At 43.1% G+C, this 17,521-nt stretch overlaps 1 long non-coding RNA gene across 1 annotated transcript; it reads left to right on the forward strand.

The window, feature by feature from the left end:
• The first annotated feature begins 117 nt into the window (after positions 1–117).
• On the forward strand, positions 118–17,170 carry LOC140480671 (uncharacterized). Its single transcript, XR_011961377.1, has 3 exons — positions 118–203; positions 3,931–4,008; positions 13,540–17,170. It is a non-coding gene; the product is annotated as an uncharacterized lncRNA (long non-coding RNA).
• Positions 17,171–17,521: the final 351 nt, after the last annotated feature.

Raw genomic sequence — 17,521 nt, forward strand, 5'->3', positions numbered from 1 at the left:
GCAGAGTTACAGCGTCCCCAGTGACTCTTATTGGTACTAGTGTAGCCAGTCCTGTGAACGTCTAGCAGCTGCGCTGTTAGTTTGTTGTAACATTTATTCCACCAGTTTGCCTATTAATGGATAACGGTCTACGACCATATATGGCACTGAATTTTACATTGGACCTTGTACTATTGAGAAGTGCAGGACACAAACAATTTCAGGTGAGTAGTATCACAGGTTAAAAAACATAAGGACATTTCTCTTGGGGAGTGGATATTTCTGGCTATAGGCCAGTACGGGGACCCATAGCTAATTGAACACATTAATGTGATCTGTGAGGAAGCGGCTTTCCAAACAAAGGGGAAATCGAGGGCTGGAAACTCTGCAGGTCTGGTTTCAAGGCTCACCTGTTCTAAAGGTGTAAAGTAACACCTCCGAATAGGTTGATTTAACATAAAGTACTGCAGCTGCTGAAAATCTGAAATTTAGAAGCAAATTAATTGCTGGAGATACTCAACAGGTCTGTTTTCAAGAAATATTAACTCAACTTCTCTCTCCACGGACACTGCCAAGCTTGAGTAAAAATGTCTCTCCCTAAAAAGCTGTTCAGGTAGGTCTTCAATTGAAAACTGCAAAGTTAAGATGCATCGATTTATTTCTGCTAGATTAGTTGTTCAGTAGGTAAGGATGCTATAATACAAAACAAGGAACTGCAAATGCTGGAGATTGGAAACGAACCAAAACAAATTGCTGGAGAAACTCAGCAAGTGTGGCAGTGTCCATGGAGAGAAAGCAGTATTGATGTTTCAAATCCTTCTTTGGAATTGATAGCATCAAGGAAAGGGAGGTATTTGTGCTGATGATGGGGGTGGGAAGGGAGTCCAGAGAGAGAGAGAGAGAAGATGAGGTGGACAGGTAAAGGGTTTGTTGATAGTAGAAGATGTTACAGGGTTTTCAAAATCATTCATGGGATGAGGACATCACTGGCTAGGCTAACATTTATTGCTGATTCCTAATTGCTCAGAGAGCAGTTAATAGTCAACCACATTCCTGTTGGGCTGGAGGTACATGTAGGCCAGACCAGCTAAGGAGGCAGTTTCCTTCCCTTAAGGACATTAGTGAACCCGATGGGTTTTTCCAACAATCGACAATGGATTAGTGATTATTATTAGCCTCTTATTTCCAGATTGTTAAATTTAAATTCCACCATCTGCCATGGCAGGGTTCAAACCTGAGTCGACAGAGCGTTGTTTGGGTTTCTGGATTAATATTCCAGTAATAATACTACTAAGCTATCACCTCCTCCAATTTAGAATTAAGGTATGTTGTTAACCACTTTCTCTGTTGTATGCATTGCATCAAAGTGTTGCTGTACAATGCTTGAACTCTATAGCCTCTGCTATTTCCATTGTTATTAGCACTGCTTATTCCAAAGCTAAAACTGTTTTGAAAAACTTTAGTGACCGATTTATCCACGATTCTAATGACAATTCTTTTGCAAATCAGCTTGTGATGTAAATTTCCATAGCTATATTGTTCAGATAGCTTCACTAACAAGCTGTGTATACTATTGATAGATTATTCAGGGAGTTGGTATCTGCTATTGAAGTGTGTTCATGCCAGTGCCCAACTTATCTATCTTATGAAATATTGATCAAAAGCTGGGAGGAGGTTGTCACATCTAATCTGTTTCTCATTGATCTATTGATAACATAGCACATGATCTAATGTTCTTCCCATATAGAGTCATAGAGATATACAGCATGGAAACAGCCCTTCTCGTCCAACTCCTCTGTGCCAATCAGCTATTCTAAATAAATCTAATTCCGTTTGCCAGCATTTTTCCCATATCCCTCTTAAGCCTTTCCTTTTTCAATGTTGTAATTGTATCAGCCTCTAGCACTTCCTCTGGCAGCTCAATCCATATAATGCAGCACCCTTTGCTTAAAAAAGATGCCCTTCGATCCCTTTTAAATCTTAAACCTATGCCCTCTAGTTTTGGACTCCTCCCCCACCCTGGGGAATAAACCTTGTCTATTCATCCTATCCACGCCCCTGATGATTTTATGTATTAATATGCCTGAATAGGTTGGTTAGATAAATATACAGAAGTCAATCATACAGTATGGAAACAGACTCTTTGGTCCAACTAGTCCACACTGACCATGTTCTCAAACTAAACTAGTCCTACTTGCCTGTGTTTGACCAATATCCCACCAAACCTTTCCTATTCATGTGCTTATCAAATGTCATTTAAGTGTTATAACTGGAACTTCATCCACCACTTTCTCTGGCAGTTCATTCCACATATACTGTCTGTAAAAAAAAAAAAAAAATGCTCCTTGTGTGCTCTTCTAAAACTCTCTGCTCTCACATTAAAAATATGCCCCTTGATTTTGAAATCTCACATCCTAAGGTGAAGACCCTTGCTATTCACCTTATCTATGCCCCATATGATTTTATAAACCTCTATAAGATCACCCAACAATCACAACCTCTCCAGGTTAAAAAAAGTCCCAGCCTATTTTTATAACTCAAACCTTCCATTTCCTGGTAACATTCTGGTAATCTTTTCTGAACCCACGGTACTCCAGAAGAGGCCTCACCAAGATCCTGTACAACTTCACCATGACATTGCAACTCCTAGCCTCAAAGATCTGAGCAATGCCAAAAGCATTCTAAATACCTTCTTAACCACCTTGTCTAGCTGTGACATGAATTTCAAAGATGTAGCTGAACCCCTAGGTCTCTCTGTTCTATAACATCCCCACTCAGGCCTTACCATTAATTCTAAGCCCTGCTTACCAAATTGCAATACTTTACATTCATCCAACTTTATCGTCATCCTACTACTCGTGAGCCCATTGACCCAATTAATCTAGATCTCCTTGTTTTCTTTTATGACTTTCTTCAGTGTTCACTATACCACCCAGTTTTGGTGTCATCTGCAAACTTTCTAACCATGCCTCCTACATTCTTAACTAAATCATTTTATATAAATGACAAAATGGGCCCAGTGCCAATCACTGAGGAACACCACTGATCACAGTACTACAGTCCAAAAAACAACCCTTCACTACCACCGTCTCTTGCGGTAAAGCCAATTTGGTATCCAATTGCCAAACTGACCTTGAATCCCATGTGACCTAACTTTACTAATTAGTCTACCAAACGGAACCTTGTCAAAGGTTTTACTAAAGACCATGTAAACAACATCTACCATTCTGCCGTCATCAATCTTTTTGGTTACTTGCTCAAAAGACTCCCAAGTTTGTGAGACCCAAGCTGTTGATGTTTCTGCTGTGTATATAAGGCTATATGACCTGACTCCTGAAAGGGTTATGTTGTACATGTGGAAAGGTCTGTGAATAAACATTTTATGAAACACCCTGCCGGTTTAAAAAAAAGCCATCACTCAATTAAACACAGTATATATGAGCAATTGGCATGGAGTGGCATTACCAGCAGTACTGGCAGGGGTAATGTGCATGCACATTTTGCACATGCAGACTGAGTGTGTTTTATCGGTGTCAGCAGATATTCTTCTGTCATAAATATTGTTTTTAATGTCAAGTTTGATTTTCCTTTTACCAATATGGCACCTTTGTATAGATGAATAAAGAATTATTGCGAAACTGGGTAGAATAATAGTGAGTTGAAAAGAATGCATGGTTCCCTTTTAAGAGACAAAGCGCTGTTCTGAGCTTAAGTTACAGAAAGCGCTGCCAGTATACCGAGCAGCTGGGAGACAGGCTGTGATACCATTGTACTGATTTTTCTTTGTATCAAAGGTATTTTTGGCTAATATGGTCAGATTTGAGCTTTTTTTTTCTTTACCTGAGATATGTTGATATTTTATCAATAAGATTGTGTTTACACTTCTTATATACTGAATAAACTTGTGAACATATGGGTGCTCTTTCACTCAGTACTTTATATCACTTACAGAAAGATTGCTCCCTGGGGGACATGGAAGGACTCTGTAGAATGTGGAATCGAGAGTTAAGAGAGGATATTTCATCGGAGGTATGGGAAGTCTCCATGTGTAACAGCGCAGACCATGCAATTGAAGATCCTGCTCAGAGCTCATATGGCGCCAGAGAGGCTAGCTAAGTTCAAGAGAGGAGTATCATCAGGGTGTCCCAAATGTAAAATTAGTACAGGCACTCTTACACACTGTTACTGGTCATGCATACTGGAGTGCTATAGTAAGGGAGCTAAAGGTCATCCTGGGGATTGAAATTAACGTGGATCGGTATTTCTTTAGGGGTTGCCAAATTTGCCCCCTGTGGGGGAACGCAGGAAGAGATTGTGTAATATTCTTACCCACTGTGTGAGGAAGAACATTCAGGTGAATTGGTCAGAAAAACCACCAGGTCTTATGGGGTGGCGTAGGCTGGTGAGGGAGCATCTCCCCCAAGACTACCTCACAAATATGGTGCACCACAAAACAACAGGTTTACAAGACATGGCGGCCCTCTTTTAATTATATTGATGCTGACTTACCAGCAATATTAATCAGGGCTGTGGTATAACTGTGGGAATCGGTATCGGTGCCTGTGGGGCCCCCAGAGGAGGAGACAGGGGAATAAAGAATACGTGTTCTGTAGGTGATGCTCCCAGGGATGGGAGCCTCAATGGAGATGTGATGTGTGAGATGGAATAAAGTAGTGAGATATTATTTAATTTAAGTTATTTGAATTTAGTTTAAGTTAGTATTTATTTAATATGTTTGTAATTTAGTTTAAGTAAAGTAGATATTTTGTTCTGGTAGAATAGTAGGTCGTTTATTAACAATGGCATTATGTTATGGCCTTTCTTGTACTGCCTTTTTTCTGTTTTGATGGTGTTGTATTTTTCTTTGTGTATATAAATGCTTTGTAAAAGATTTTAAAAGGTTATCAATAAAAAGTTATTTTAAAAACTTGTCAACATTATACCCTCATTCAAAAAAAGGTTGGAAAGATCAGTCCAGTAATTATAGACCAGTCAGTTTTCCTTGGGAGGTGACAAAATGTCTAGAAACATTTTTATTTAGGAATGATGATGTTACATGGAAAATGTGGATTCATTCTAAAGAGGCTGCATGGATTGGTTAATGGAAACTTGTGTCTAACTAGCTTGTTTGAATGTTTTGAAGATGTAACAGAGGGTTGATGTGGGCAACACCAAAGATATGGTATACATGGATTTCCAAAAGGTGTTCAATATTGTACCACACAACAGACTTAGGAAGGTTATAGAAGGAAATAAATAGTTGTAACATGGATACAAAGTTGACTGAAGGATACGAAACAGTCACTAACAGTTAATGATCATTTTGTTGAGTTTAGAAGGCTGAGAGGGGATCTGATTGAGATGTATAAGATTGTTAAAAGATTGGACACTCTGGAGGCAGGAAGCATGTTTCCGCTGATGGGTGAGTCCCGAACCAGAGGACACAGTTTAAAAATAAGGGGTAAGCCATTTAGAACAGAGTTGAAGAGACACCTCTTCACCCAGAGAGTGGTGGGTGTCTGAAATGCTCTGCCCCAGAAGGCTGTGGAGGCCAAGTCTCTGGATACTTTCAAGAAAGAGTTGGATAGAGCTCTTAAGGCTAGTGGAGTCAAGGGTTATGGGGATAAGGCAGGTACAGGATACTGATTGAGGATGATCAGCCATGATCATAATGAATGGTGGTGCTGGCTCAAAGGGCAGAATGGCCTACTCCTGCACCTAGTGTTTATTGTCTATTGTTGACTGGTTTGTCGCTGAGTGCCCCAGTGGTCAGTTTTGGGACCCTTGCTTTCCATAATCATGACATAAATGATCTAGATCTTGGCGCAAACTTGGGGAAATAGGAAATTGTAAGGAGAACAATACAAAACTTTGAAAGGACATGGATAAATAGGTGAATAGATGGCAGATGAAGTTAATTGTGGGATTGTGAGGTGATGAACTTCAATCAAAAGAACATGGAAAGACTATATAAAATAAAAGGTACTTTTCGAAAGAGTATGCTGGTGCAGAGAGACCTGACCGTGTTTGTACATAAGTCATTAAGGGTGGCAGGCAGGACAGGTAGAGTGAGCTTTCAATGAAGCATGCGGTATTCTAGGCTCGAATGTGGTGCTATAAAAGCACAGCCGATCAGGCAGCATCTGAGGAGTAGCAGAATCGACTTATCGGGCATAAACCCCTCATCTGGAATGAGGCTTGTGGGTTGAGGCTCAGAGGTAAATGGAAGGGGGTGGTGGGATTGGTGAGAGGTAGCTGGGAAAGTGATAGGTGGATGAAGGTGAGGGAGGAGGTGATAGGACAGTGGGGGCAATGATGGACGGGTGCGGAAGAGTGCCGAGTTGGAGGCTTGGGACTGGCATAATGTGGGGAGGGGAAATGAGGAAGCTGTTGAAATCCACATTTATCCTGTGTGGTTGAATGGTCCCAAGGCAGAATTTGAGGCGTTCCTCTTCCAGGGTGTCATGGTTTGGTTGGTGGAGGAGGCCAAGGACCTGCATGTCCTTGACAGAGTTGGAGAGGGAGTGGAAGTGTTCAACCACAGGACGGTAGGGTTGGTGGGTGTAGGTATCCCAGAGATTTTCTCTGAAACAATGCGTAAGAAGGCATTCTGTCTCCCCAACGTAGAGGAAACCACACCGGGTGCAACGGTTGCAGTAGATGACATTTGGAGAGGTACAGGTAAATTTCTGACAGATGTGGAAGGATCTCTCTGGGCCTTGGACAGAAGTGAGGGGAGTGATGTGGGCACAAGTTTTGCACTTCCTGCGGTGGCAGGGAAAGGTGCCTTGAGTAGGGTGTTGGCTGGTGGGGAGTGTGGACCTGACAATGGAGTCGCAGAGGGAATAGTCTTTTCAGAATGCTCATAGAGGTGGAGAGGGAAATTATATTTTTGGTGGTGGGGTCCATTTGGAGTTGGTGGAAGATGATGTATGTGGAGGTTGGTGGGGTGGAAGGTGAAGACCGGAGGTGGGGGGGGTGTTCTGTCCTTGTTGCTCGGTGGGGTTCAAGGGCGGTGGTACATGAAGTGGAGGAGACATGTTGGGGGGCATTGTCAACCACGTGGAAAGGGAAGTCGCAATTCTGGAAGAAGGAGGCCATCTGCAACTTTCTGAGGCGGAATTGGTCATCCTGGGAACAGATGTGGCAGAGGTGGAGGAATTGGGAATTAGATGGTATTTTTACAGGAGGTAGGGTGGGAGGAGGTATATTTTAGGTAGCTGTGGGAGTTGGTGGGCTTGTAGTATATGTCTGTCGTTAGTCGGTCACCAGAGACGGTGATGTAGAGGTCCGGAAAGGGGAGGGAGGTTGCCGAGATGGTCCAGGTGAATTTGAGGTCAGGGTGGAAGGTATTCGTGAAGTTGATGAACTGTTCAACCTCCTTGTGGGAGCACAAGGCTGCGTCGATACAGTCATCGATGTAGTGGAGGAGTAAGTGGGTGATAGTGCCGGTGTAACTGCAGAAGATGGACTGTTCTGCATATCTGACAAACAGGCAGGCATAGCTGGGTCCCATGTGGGTGCCCATAGCTACCCCTTTGGTTTGGAGGAAGTGGGAAGATTGGAAGGAGAAGTTGTTGAGGGTGATGACCAATTCAGCCAGGCAGATGAGGATATCGGTGGAAGGGTACTGGTTGGGACGGCATGAGAGAAAGAAACTGCGGGCTTGGAGGTCTTCATCGTGGCACGTGGGTGTGTACAGGGACTGGGTGTCCATGGTGAAGATGAGGCATTGGAGGCCGGGGAGACGAAAATCTTGGAGGTGAAGAGCATGGGTGGTGTCACAAACGTAGGTGGGGAGTTCCTGGACTAAGGGGGAGGATGGAGTTGACATAGGAAGAGATGACTTTGGTGGGACAGGCACAGGCTGAGACAATGGATCAACTGGGGCAGTCAGGTTTGTGAATCTTAGGAAGGAGTTAGAATTGGGCAGTGCGGGGTTCACCAATAATGAGATTGGAGGCTGTGGATGGATTGCTGTTCACCAAACCACCTCTGTGACTGCAGAGATGACTAACGTTGCAGGATCCACCAATGCTGCTGAAATCACCAGCACACACATGATACCTACCTTGAACGTCACTTCCCCCACAGTTGCCATCGTGGCTGCCAATTCCATTTCACTGGAAGGCTCTGTCGTTGACATCACTTCCGTCACTAGTGACATCACCAGCCACATACCTTTAGATTAGATTACTTACAGTGTGGAAACAGGCCCTTTGGCCCAACAAGTCCACACTGACCCGCTGAAGTGCAACCCACCCAGACCCATTCCCCTACATTTACCCCTTTACCTAACACTATGGGCAATTTAGCATAGCCAATTCGCCTAACCTGCACATTTTTGGATTGTGGAAGGAAACCAGAGTACCTGTAGGAAACCCACGCAGCCACGGGGAGAATGTGCAAACTCTACACAGAGAGTCACTTGAGGTGGGAATTGAACCTGGGTCTCTGGTGCTGTGAGGCAGCAGTGCTAACCACTGTGCCACCGTGCTGCCCACAACCAATAGTAACATTGCCCTCTCCACTCGTGACGTCACTTCTGCCCCCATGAACATAGCCATAAACACTACTTCCACCGCCTTTGTGAATGTCATTTCCTTTGGTGACATCACTCCTGACCCAACAACCATGCCCACTCAAGCAACTGTCTCTGCCCCCACCTTGAACTCCAGCCCCACTCCAGGTCTCCCATCCACAACCTCCAACCTCATTGTGAACCCTGCACTGCCAGATTCCCAGCTACCTCCCCCAATCCACACCCCCATTTTTCTCTCAGCCCCGACCCACGAGCCTCATTCCTGATGAAGGGCTTATGCCCGAAACATCGATTCTCCTGCTTCTCGGATGCTGCCTGACTGGCTGGGCCTTTCCAGCACCACACTCTCAACTCTGATCTCCAGCATCTGCAGTCTTCACTTTCTCCTAGTATTCTAGGCTCCATAAATAGGGGCATAGACTTTTGTCAATAGGGCAAACTACACCGGCAACTCCACCACCAAAATGTTATAAAACCCACTGCACGATCAGTTATTGCATCTCGTCTCACTTTTACAGAGGTTGTGTTAGCTCAGCTGGCTGGATGGCTAATTTGTGATGTAGGACACTGACAATGGTGGATTGATTTCCCGCGCCAGCCATCGTTCTCATGAAGGATTCTCTTTCTCAATATCTCCCTTTGGCCTGAGGCACGGTGACCTTCAGGTTAAACCACCACCAGTCATCTCTCGGCATTGAGAGAGCAGCACTATGGTCTGGTAAGACAGTGGAAACTTCACCTAGTCAGGAAAGTAGGTTTGAGACCACAATCATATCGGTTAGAAACTTATCAACTGATTTGCCTATGCTTGCACCTAATCTGCATGCTCATATCTGCGTTAAGGTCTTGTTACAACTTGTGTGAAGAATATGCTGGGCCATGAGGTTACAGGTTGTAGTTGAGTTCAATTCTGCTGCTATTGGTGGCCTACAGTATGACATAGTTTTGAGCTGCTAGATTTTTCTGAATCTGTCTCATTTACACAGCATTGGTAAGACCTCACCAAACATTTTGTGTACAGTTTTAGTCTCCTTTTTAAAGAAAGGAAATGCTTACATTGTGCACAGAGTTCATTTTACTATTCAAATTAAATTTTGGATGCATTGCCAGAGCTCTTCAACTATAAAAATGAAAGGATCATGAAACTTCACTTCTAGCTCAATGAGCACGGTGGCTCAGTGGTTAGCACTACTGCCTAGGGTCCCAGGTTCAATTCCAACCTTGGGCGACTGTCTGTGTGGTGTTTGCACATTCTCCCCGTATCTGCGTGGGTTTTCTCTGGGTGCTCTAGTTTCCTCCCACAGTCGAAAGATATGCAGGTCAGGTGAATTGGCCGTAGTGTTAGCTGCATTAGCTAGAGGAAAATGGGTCTGGGTGGTTTGCTCTTCGGAGGTTGGTGTGGACTTGTTGGGCCAAAGGGCCTGTTTCCATGCTTTAAAAAAAAATCAATATGCTGGATGTAGATTTGCTTGATGAGCTAGAAGGTTCGTTTTCAGACGTTTCGTCACCATACATCACACCAATGTCTGAAAACAAACCTTCCAGCTCAGCGAGCAAACCTAAATCCAGAACCTCAACACGAGCTATAAATCTTATCAAAACTCGCTAATCAGTATGCTGCTGACGCTGTAGACATCTGGAATGTAGGACAAAATGGCTTGTGTGATTGACAGAGTCATTTACAGGTGTATTTATTGACCGATTGCTGAACTGAGACACCCCTCCCTGGGGTTCAAATTTTCATCTAGTGGCATGACTCGATTTGGTACAACGGATTGTGGACAGCAGGGTAAGAGCCTTGAGTCCTCCGTTTATTGAGTGTAGAGGGATCAGCTGGCCAGGTGTGAATATTTTCTCTGGATAAAAGCAAATTACTGCAGATGCTGGAATTTGAAACCAAAAGAGAAAATGCTGGAAAATCTCAGCAGGTCTGGCAGCGTCTGTTAGGAGAGAAAAGAGCTGATTTTCGAGTCTAACTGACCCTTTGTCAAAGCTCCATGCCTGACTACAGCTTTGACAAAGGTTCAGTTAGACTCGAAACGTCAGCTCTTTTCTCTCCTTACAGACGCTGCCAGACCTGCTGAGATTTTCCAGCATTTTCCCTTTTGGTGAGTATTTTCTCTGTGTGGTTTTCCTCTCATTCATGATGCGGCTGACTTGACCGCTCGCTGTTCATCGTCACATTCCAGCCCGGAAAGGATTGGTCTTGGTAAGAGTTGGTTGTAAAAAGATTTTTAAAAGCAGTTGGGGACTCTCCTTACACGTCCAAAAGGGACAATCAAGTGTATCATTTGGCGAAAAAAAGTTGTAGTCGTTAAAAGATAAGAAGAGATTTTGATCTGTGCGACAGAAGTTTGGTTTAAAGATTTTTTGATATAAAATAGGTGGTTCGGGTTCCGTAATGGAATAAACGAGGTAAAACTCACTGCCTTTATTCCTGATGAAGGGCTTTTGCCCAAAACGTCAATTTCGAAGCTCCTTGGATGCTGCCTGAACTGCTGTGCTCTTCCAGCACCACTAATCCAGAATTCCATAACGGAAGTCCGATGGGACACCGGTCCGTGGTTTAGATTCCGAAATGGAATGCTGACGGGACACTGACTCTGTGATCAATTGGTCAAAAAGGAAATGATTGAGAAGTTGTGAATTTTGTTCATTAAAGGCAGATTACCGAGGGAAAACTTTGCAGGGACTGAGTTACTTGGACTAATAGACATATAAGGTAATGGTCAGAGGTCCCGAGGACGTGTGTACGTAATTGAAGAAAAAGGGAATCAATGTAAATTTGGGAAGAAAATCTTGTGTTTGGGGATAGAGTTAAAATAAATTCCCAGTTGTATGTTTTCCTGCATTGCAGATGAATGGAACAACTTGTACTTGTACTGAATTAAAAAGTGAAAGAGGAAAAAGCTAGAAAACGTACAGTGCGTCTGTGTGAGAGAGCAGTTTGATCCTTTCAGCCTGTAGAAAATTTAACTCATTGTAGTCTGGTTTGAATGCACATTTGTTTATTCGTGTTTGAATGCTTGTGTCCTGTTCTCTGGAGATCCAAATGTAAAATAATTGTCTTGATTAAAGAAATTGTGATTTAGACATTTAAATTGGATTTGAAAATTGTATTTTAAAGATTTTAAGTTTGCTTTAAAGAGTGTTCTGTATTGTGTTGTTGTATATGTTGAAATATTCTTCTATTTTACTTTGTTTTGAAAATAAGAAATAATGGGAAATTATATAGTTTCAACCATTGAGAAAGATTGTCCTTTGCAGGCATTATGTGATACATATCCAGAAAAGGTCCATAGTTTTAGACAGTTATCTGGTGACTGGCCATTGGGAGATGAAAAGAACTTAGACATGGTAAAGTCAGCCCAACAGTAAATTTGGAGAAAAGATATGGGCTCAAAAACTAAAGAATTAATTGGACTTTGGCATCAATATTGTCAGGAACATAAAGATAATTCTTTACTAGCCTCTTGGTATGAAAATGCTACTAAATTGGGCATCAAATTGACCGAAGGGGGTATTCTCAAACTGGTTGAAGTTCTTAAAAAGGAATGTGCACATGAGAAAAGATTACAATCTGAGAGGTTTCTATGTAAATGTACTGACAGTACTAAAGAACTGTGCAGTTCAATGGTTGGCCTTAAATTAACGAGGGAGACTTTGAATATGATCTTAATTATTGGACATCAATAATTCAAAAAGGAGGAAATGAATCTACATGGAAGGTCCTATCACATTCCATTTAAGTTAATAGACAGTGTAGCTCAGTGGGGATACTGTTGATAGTTAACTAGGACTCACTACTGAGGTGACACCATATCTGGGAAAGCATCAAAACAGTCAAGTCTGCAAGTGACAAAGGTGTAATGCATAGCAGTTTCTGTGACAAGTTACTGAGAAAGGTGCAACAACTCTGATAGAAAGGATGTGAGGCTGGGACTTCAGTTTAAACTCCAACAAGTACCAAGATAAAAACTGCAGCCTGGCAGTGAATGATGGCTTAAAATTTCCAAAGTTTGATTTGAAGAAATTCTGAGTCACTCAACACTGGATTTTGGAATAGTAGTCTTGCAGTTTAGAGAGAGTGGATGAGTTAGGAGGTTTTGGGAGGAGACAGAGTTGTACATCAGTTGACATGGGAGACATTAGGGAATTGTCTGTGTAGTTGGAGCAGGGTTCAAGGAGCACAGGGTGAACCCAATGGATGAGTAAAGTGAAGATAATAGTAATAGATTTGATGACATTACAAATCAAATGAGTAAACACATGACAAAAGAACATTCAATAGCAGAATTGTGGAAGGATGCAAATTGGAATTCACATTGAGGAGGAGCAAAATAGAATGTTACAAAATAAAAAGGGAAAACGAAGACAGATCAAGACGTTCTCATGAGCAAATTTCACAGCTAATAAATTTATTAAAATGTACTGCCCATAGTAATGGCAAAGGTTCAGTTGACATTGGCAACCATTTGGCAGATGCAGCAGCAAAAGCAGCATCTAAAGGGGATCTTATGTTGTGTCCAGAATGATGAGGCAGCCTACAAATTCCAACAAGAACCAGTCAACTTTGGATGAATTAATGCCAACCATCCAAGACATTATTAAACTTTCAGGGGGATGCCCTTGACACTGAAAAGCTGTTATGGTCCAAGTTGGGCTGTTTGTATGACCCTGACGCTCAACTCTGGATGACTCGCACAGGTCAAATTTAAGTGTCTGATGATCTTGTTCTATGGGTTATTGAATATGTTTTTTGCGCAACTGATTGTGGTGCCAGAGCGGTTAGTGACTTACTTCTGACCACCTGGTGGCATCCCTACCTGCAGTTTGTTGGCTCAGAGGGTTAGTAACCATTGCTTGATCTGTCAGAAGCATAACCCCTGCAAGGGGGATCAGGGAAAGATAACCCTTTGCTTGGCAGCCCTTTTTGAGATACTCCAACTGGGCTACATTGAGTTGCGTAAATGCCAATGTTATGAATACATTTTGGTTATTGTTGATGTCTTTTCTAGGTGGATTGAAGCCTACCCTACTACTAACATTACTACTGAGGCTGTGGTGAAGATTTTGCTTAAGGAAAGGTGACTTATATTAATGAAGAACTCTGTTCCCAGCTTTCTATTCATTGGCAACTGCATTGTGCTTATCGTTCTCAGGCTGCCGACCTTGTTAAACTCCTCCTTGACCTATCAACTTCATCTCCTCCCCCACTCACCCATTGTACTCTATGCGACTCTCTCCCCACCCCCACCCTCCTCTAGCTTATCTCTCCATGCTTCAGGCTCACTGCCTTTATTCCTGATGAAGGGCTTTTGCCCGAAACATCGATTTCGCTGCTCGTTGGATGCTGCCTGAACTGCTGTGCTCTTCCAGCACCACTAATCCAGTAAAGTAATGGCTGAGACTGTCCTCTCCTGGATTATGCTGCTCCCTGTGGCCTCATTCCAGATGTGATCCATGCCTGTGGGTAAGACACAAATGTCTCCAGCTGAGATTCTGTATGGTCACCTGCTCCCCACGCCTTGGAATGATTCGGCTCCCTCCTCAGTCCATTTCCACCACATGACTGGAGAAATGATTAGTTGTGTTCTTGCTCTAACTAAAGTTATGCCTGCTTTTCACTCCCAGGTGCACGCGGCCTACGGCGATGTTCCCTCCCTTTCAGCCTGGTTCTTTTGTGCTCGTCAAGAACTGGACTGGCAAGGGTCTCCAACCTCATTGGGATGGCCCCTTCTAGGTTTTACTTATCACCCCTATGGCGGTCAAAGTCGCTGATTGCTCAGCTTGGGTCCACCTACACCATTGTAAATTGATTGGCCACACCAATCAAAAGGGGGGAGAGCAGGAGAGAATACCGGAATCTTAAGAAACCAACGGGATCCTGTCCATCTGGGTTGTTGAATCTTGCTGCTGTTTTAATGCTATTCTTATCACAGATACTTGAACTAAAAGAAGAGACGTGTGGGGGATCGCATACTTACTGACCTGTTTGATCATATATGACATCCTGATGGAGAAAGCCACTAAGTATTAATGTGATCTGGAACAGTCCAAGACTATTCACTACCTATGCCGAGGAGATGTCATCCAGTGCACCGGACCAGACGCCTTCAACGTGTGGGGCATGACAAAGAGTGATTATTGCAATGGACTTTTACATCTGAAAGACTGTATGGTCCATCTGGACAGTAAAAATCAGTGGAAATTACCATGTTGTACCAAACCTGTCTTTTTGATTTTACCTGCAGACGTAAGCCTAGTGAGGATAGAAGTTATCAACCCCGTTACTATGGTAAATGTTTTAAGGAGGCCGGGTGCACTATCCCTTTTTGCAGGAGGGGCCTACTCGAGAAAAGAGAAGCCTGATGGGGAAACTCCTCAATCCACAAACAACTTATTTATATAGGCCCACAGGACACTCTTCACCCCAGAGTCAGTATTATGTTGCTCCTCTCTATCAGTAGATGACTTACTTACCCCGTCCCCAATCTGTTCAGCAGACACTCAACTGCCGATCCTCTGAAGAGCAATATGACTTTCCAATACTGTATTAGTCCTCCTGCCACCTGTTTGCGGATGTCTTTTAACTCAACTGCAGGACTGTATGAGAATTTTTTAAATGGAACTGGCTATGGGTGTGCAATTGTTCATTTTCCACATAATATCTCCTGCCTATTTGAGACTTATCGTGTAAGACAATGAGGTCTTGTACTTCCTGCCCGGGTGTACAAACAGCTTGCATCCCACTGGCTGGGAGACAACAGGCCCTATGCAGCATAAGTAACTACAGGTATACCCATCTCCACATACGGACCCGGAACGGAACTCTTCCCGACTGCATTTATAGGTCTTTTCTCTTTTCAAAATCTGGTACTGTTGCCAAGACCACGTGCAATAGAGCTAAGGGAGAGCCTAATGGGAACAGAATGCTGAGGACCATTGACCACCATTGAGCACTCAACAGCCACTTTGCACATTTCTTAAGGTGCTCAAACGACACCTCTTGCAAAATGTCAGTCCTTTACTCCTGTAGACCTGACCAGAACCCCTGCTGTAACATTTCAGTAATCTATTTTAACAAACCCCTCCCTCATATACACAAAACAAAGCTATTATTTCTTCAGCCAAGGTAAAGCTATTAATTTCCTTGTTCTGGATGGCAAAGATATTCCCCATAAGGTTGCTATCGGAGCCCTTGTTCCCAAAGCATTACTTGTTCTGGCCAGTGGACAAGTCGATGGAACCTTCATCGGAAGAGGACGCAGCGGTCGGTCTCAGCTGACTTTTGCTCTAACTGGAAGGATCCCAAGGGACTGGGGGATAATACAGGACACTCAATAGGCTGGGGAATCCTGAGTTTGGGAGGATCAACAGGGATAATAAGTCAAGAGAACTACAACTACCTCATCTGCGGCCTGACCATTCTAGGAAATCAGACCAAGGAGGCACTGGAACAGATTAAACTGGGATTGTCAGATCTGAGTCTTTCCTCTATGCAGAATTGGTACATCTTAGGCTATATACTAGTCCGGGAAGGCGAGATCTGTACAATTGTCCAAGGTAAATGCATTATGGCCATTCCTGATCGCATTGGCAATATTACTAAGATACAAGATGAGATCCAGGTGTTCCTTGATGGAATGACTGAAGGGACCAGTTGGGGAAACTGGGGATCAGGTTCTTGGTACAATTGGCTTATTAATTTAGCTATGTAAATTGGAATCATTCTCCTCTCTGTTTGTTGGTATTGCTATTGTTAAGCGATTAATTGCTAACCTTATGAGCTCCCTTAGTGATATAGACTCACCCCAGAAGATGCTCTTTTGTGATCTGATGGCTCACCTGCATGTGTTGATGGCGATGATAAATGTGACCAGGTGAGCGGCGAAGATGGTGGTGCCACTCTAGAAGATGTGGATGGGTAGAATGCCTTGAAGGGCATTCATTTGGATTAGCCTTCCCTTTTAGTGATCACAATGCGATCAAATTGGGGGAATGAGGATGTGGGCATCTGGGAGGTAGGATAAAATGACTGAAGGAGCTGCACAAAATGGCTTCTGCATTGATAAATTAGATTGCAGAAACAAGAAACCGCAGACTGATGGAGATCTGATAAAACACAGCAGTAACAGGTTAACCCCACAAGGAAGGACAAATACGATTCTTAAGAACAGGTTGTTTACAAGAAATCGTGATAGGCAAAAACCGAATGCTTGAAGCCTTTATGCTATTTGATTGGCTGTTACCAAGCAATCGTGCTCCATGCCTGACTATGAACAATGTATATGAACCCTGAGCAAACTCTGTAAGCGGTCGGATTCTTTTGGTGGGCTAGGAGTAGTCGTACTTCTGGGCTGATCAGAGTCTACCGACCGGGCCATATCAAAGAATAAACGATTAATTGTGTGATGTGATTGACAAAGAGTCATTTACTCGTCTTCCCCACCCCCCACCCCGGGGTTCATATCTTCTCTGCTGTCTTCAGCACTGATGCCTAATATTTCAGTCCAATGATGACGTTAAAGAAAAGTTCTTCCTGTGGGATGTCAATTCCAAGGCTGAACATGATTCCAATGCATGGAGGGGAGCTGTTGGGTAATGCAGAGTAGGAAAAGTCAATGTAGACAGGGCACCTGTGCAGGTACATCCATTTCACTTCTGGTAATGTATATGCTTCTAATGGTTTCTTTTGAAGAATTCCTTTTTCAGTGTTTAGTAATAATCCAAAAAACTGATGTTTTACAACAGTATACCTTATACCCAATGATTAAATCGTGTTTTCACCCATGAAATAATCCAATAATTTAAATAATGTAACAAAGTGGAAGTAAAGTGTTAATAAAATTAGAATGATCAGGTCATTTGAATGAAGACTGGATTGTGGTGTCACTTTGTCTTTAACCACAGGGTGGTGCTAGTGCGATCTATTTGGATTGTGTGAGCCCAGCAGCAGTGTGAGGCCAGCAGTCTTTTTCATCAAAGACTGAAATTTTC

Source organism: Chiloscyllium punctatum, chromosome 8 (genome assembly GCF_047496795.1).
Source record: "Chiloscyllium punctatum isolate Juve2018m chromosome 8, sChiPun1.3, whole genome shotgun sequence".
Lineage (NCBI taxonomy): Eukaryota > Metazoa > Chordata > Chondrichthyes > Orectolobiformes > Hemiscylliidae > Chiloscyllium > Chiloscyllium punctatum.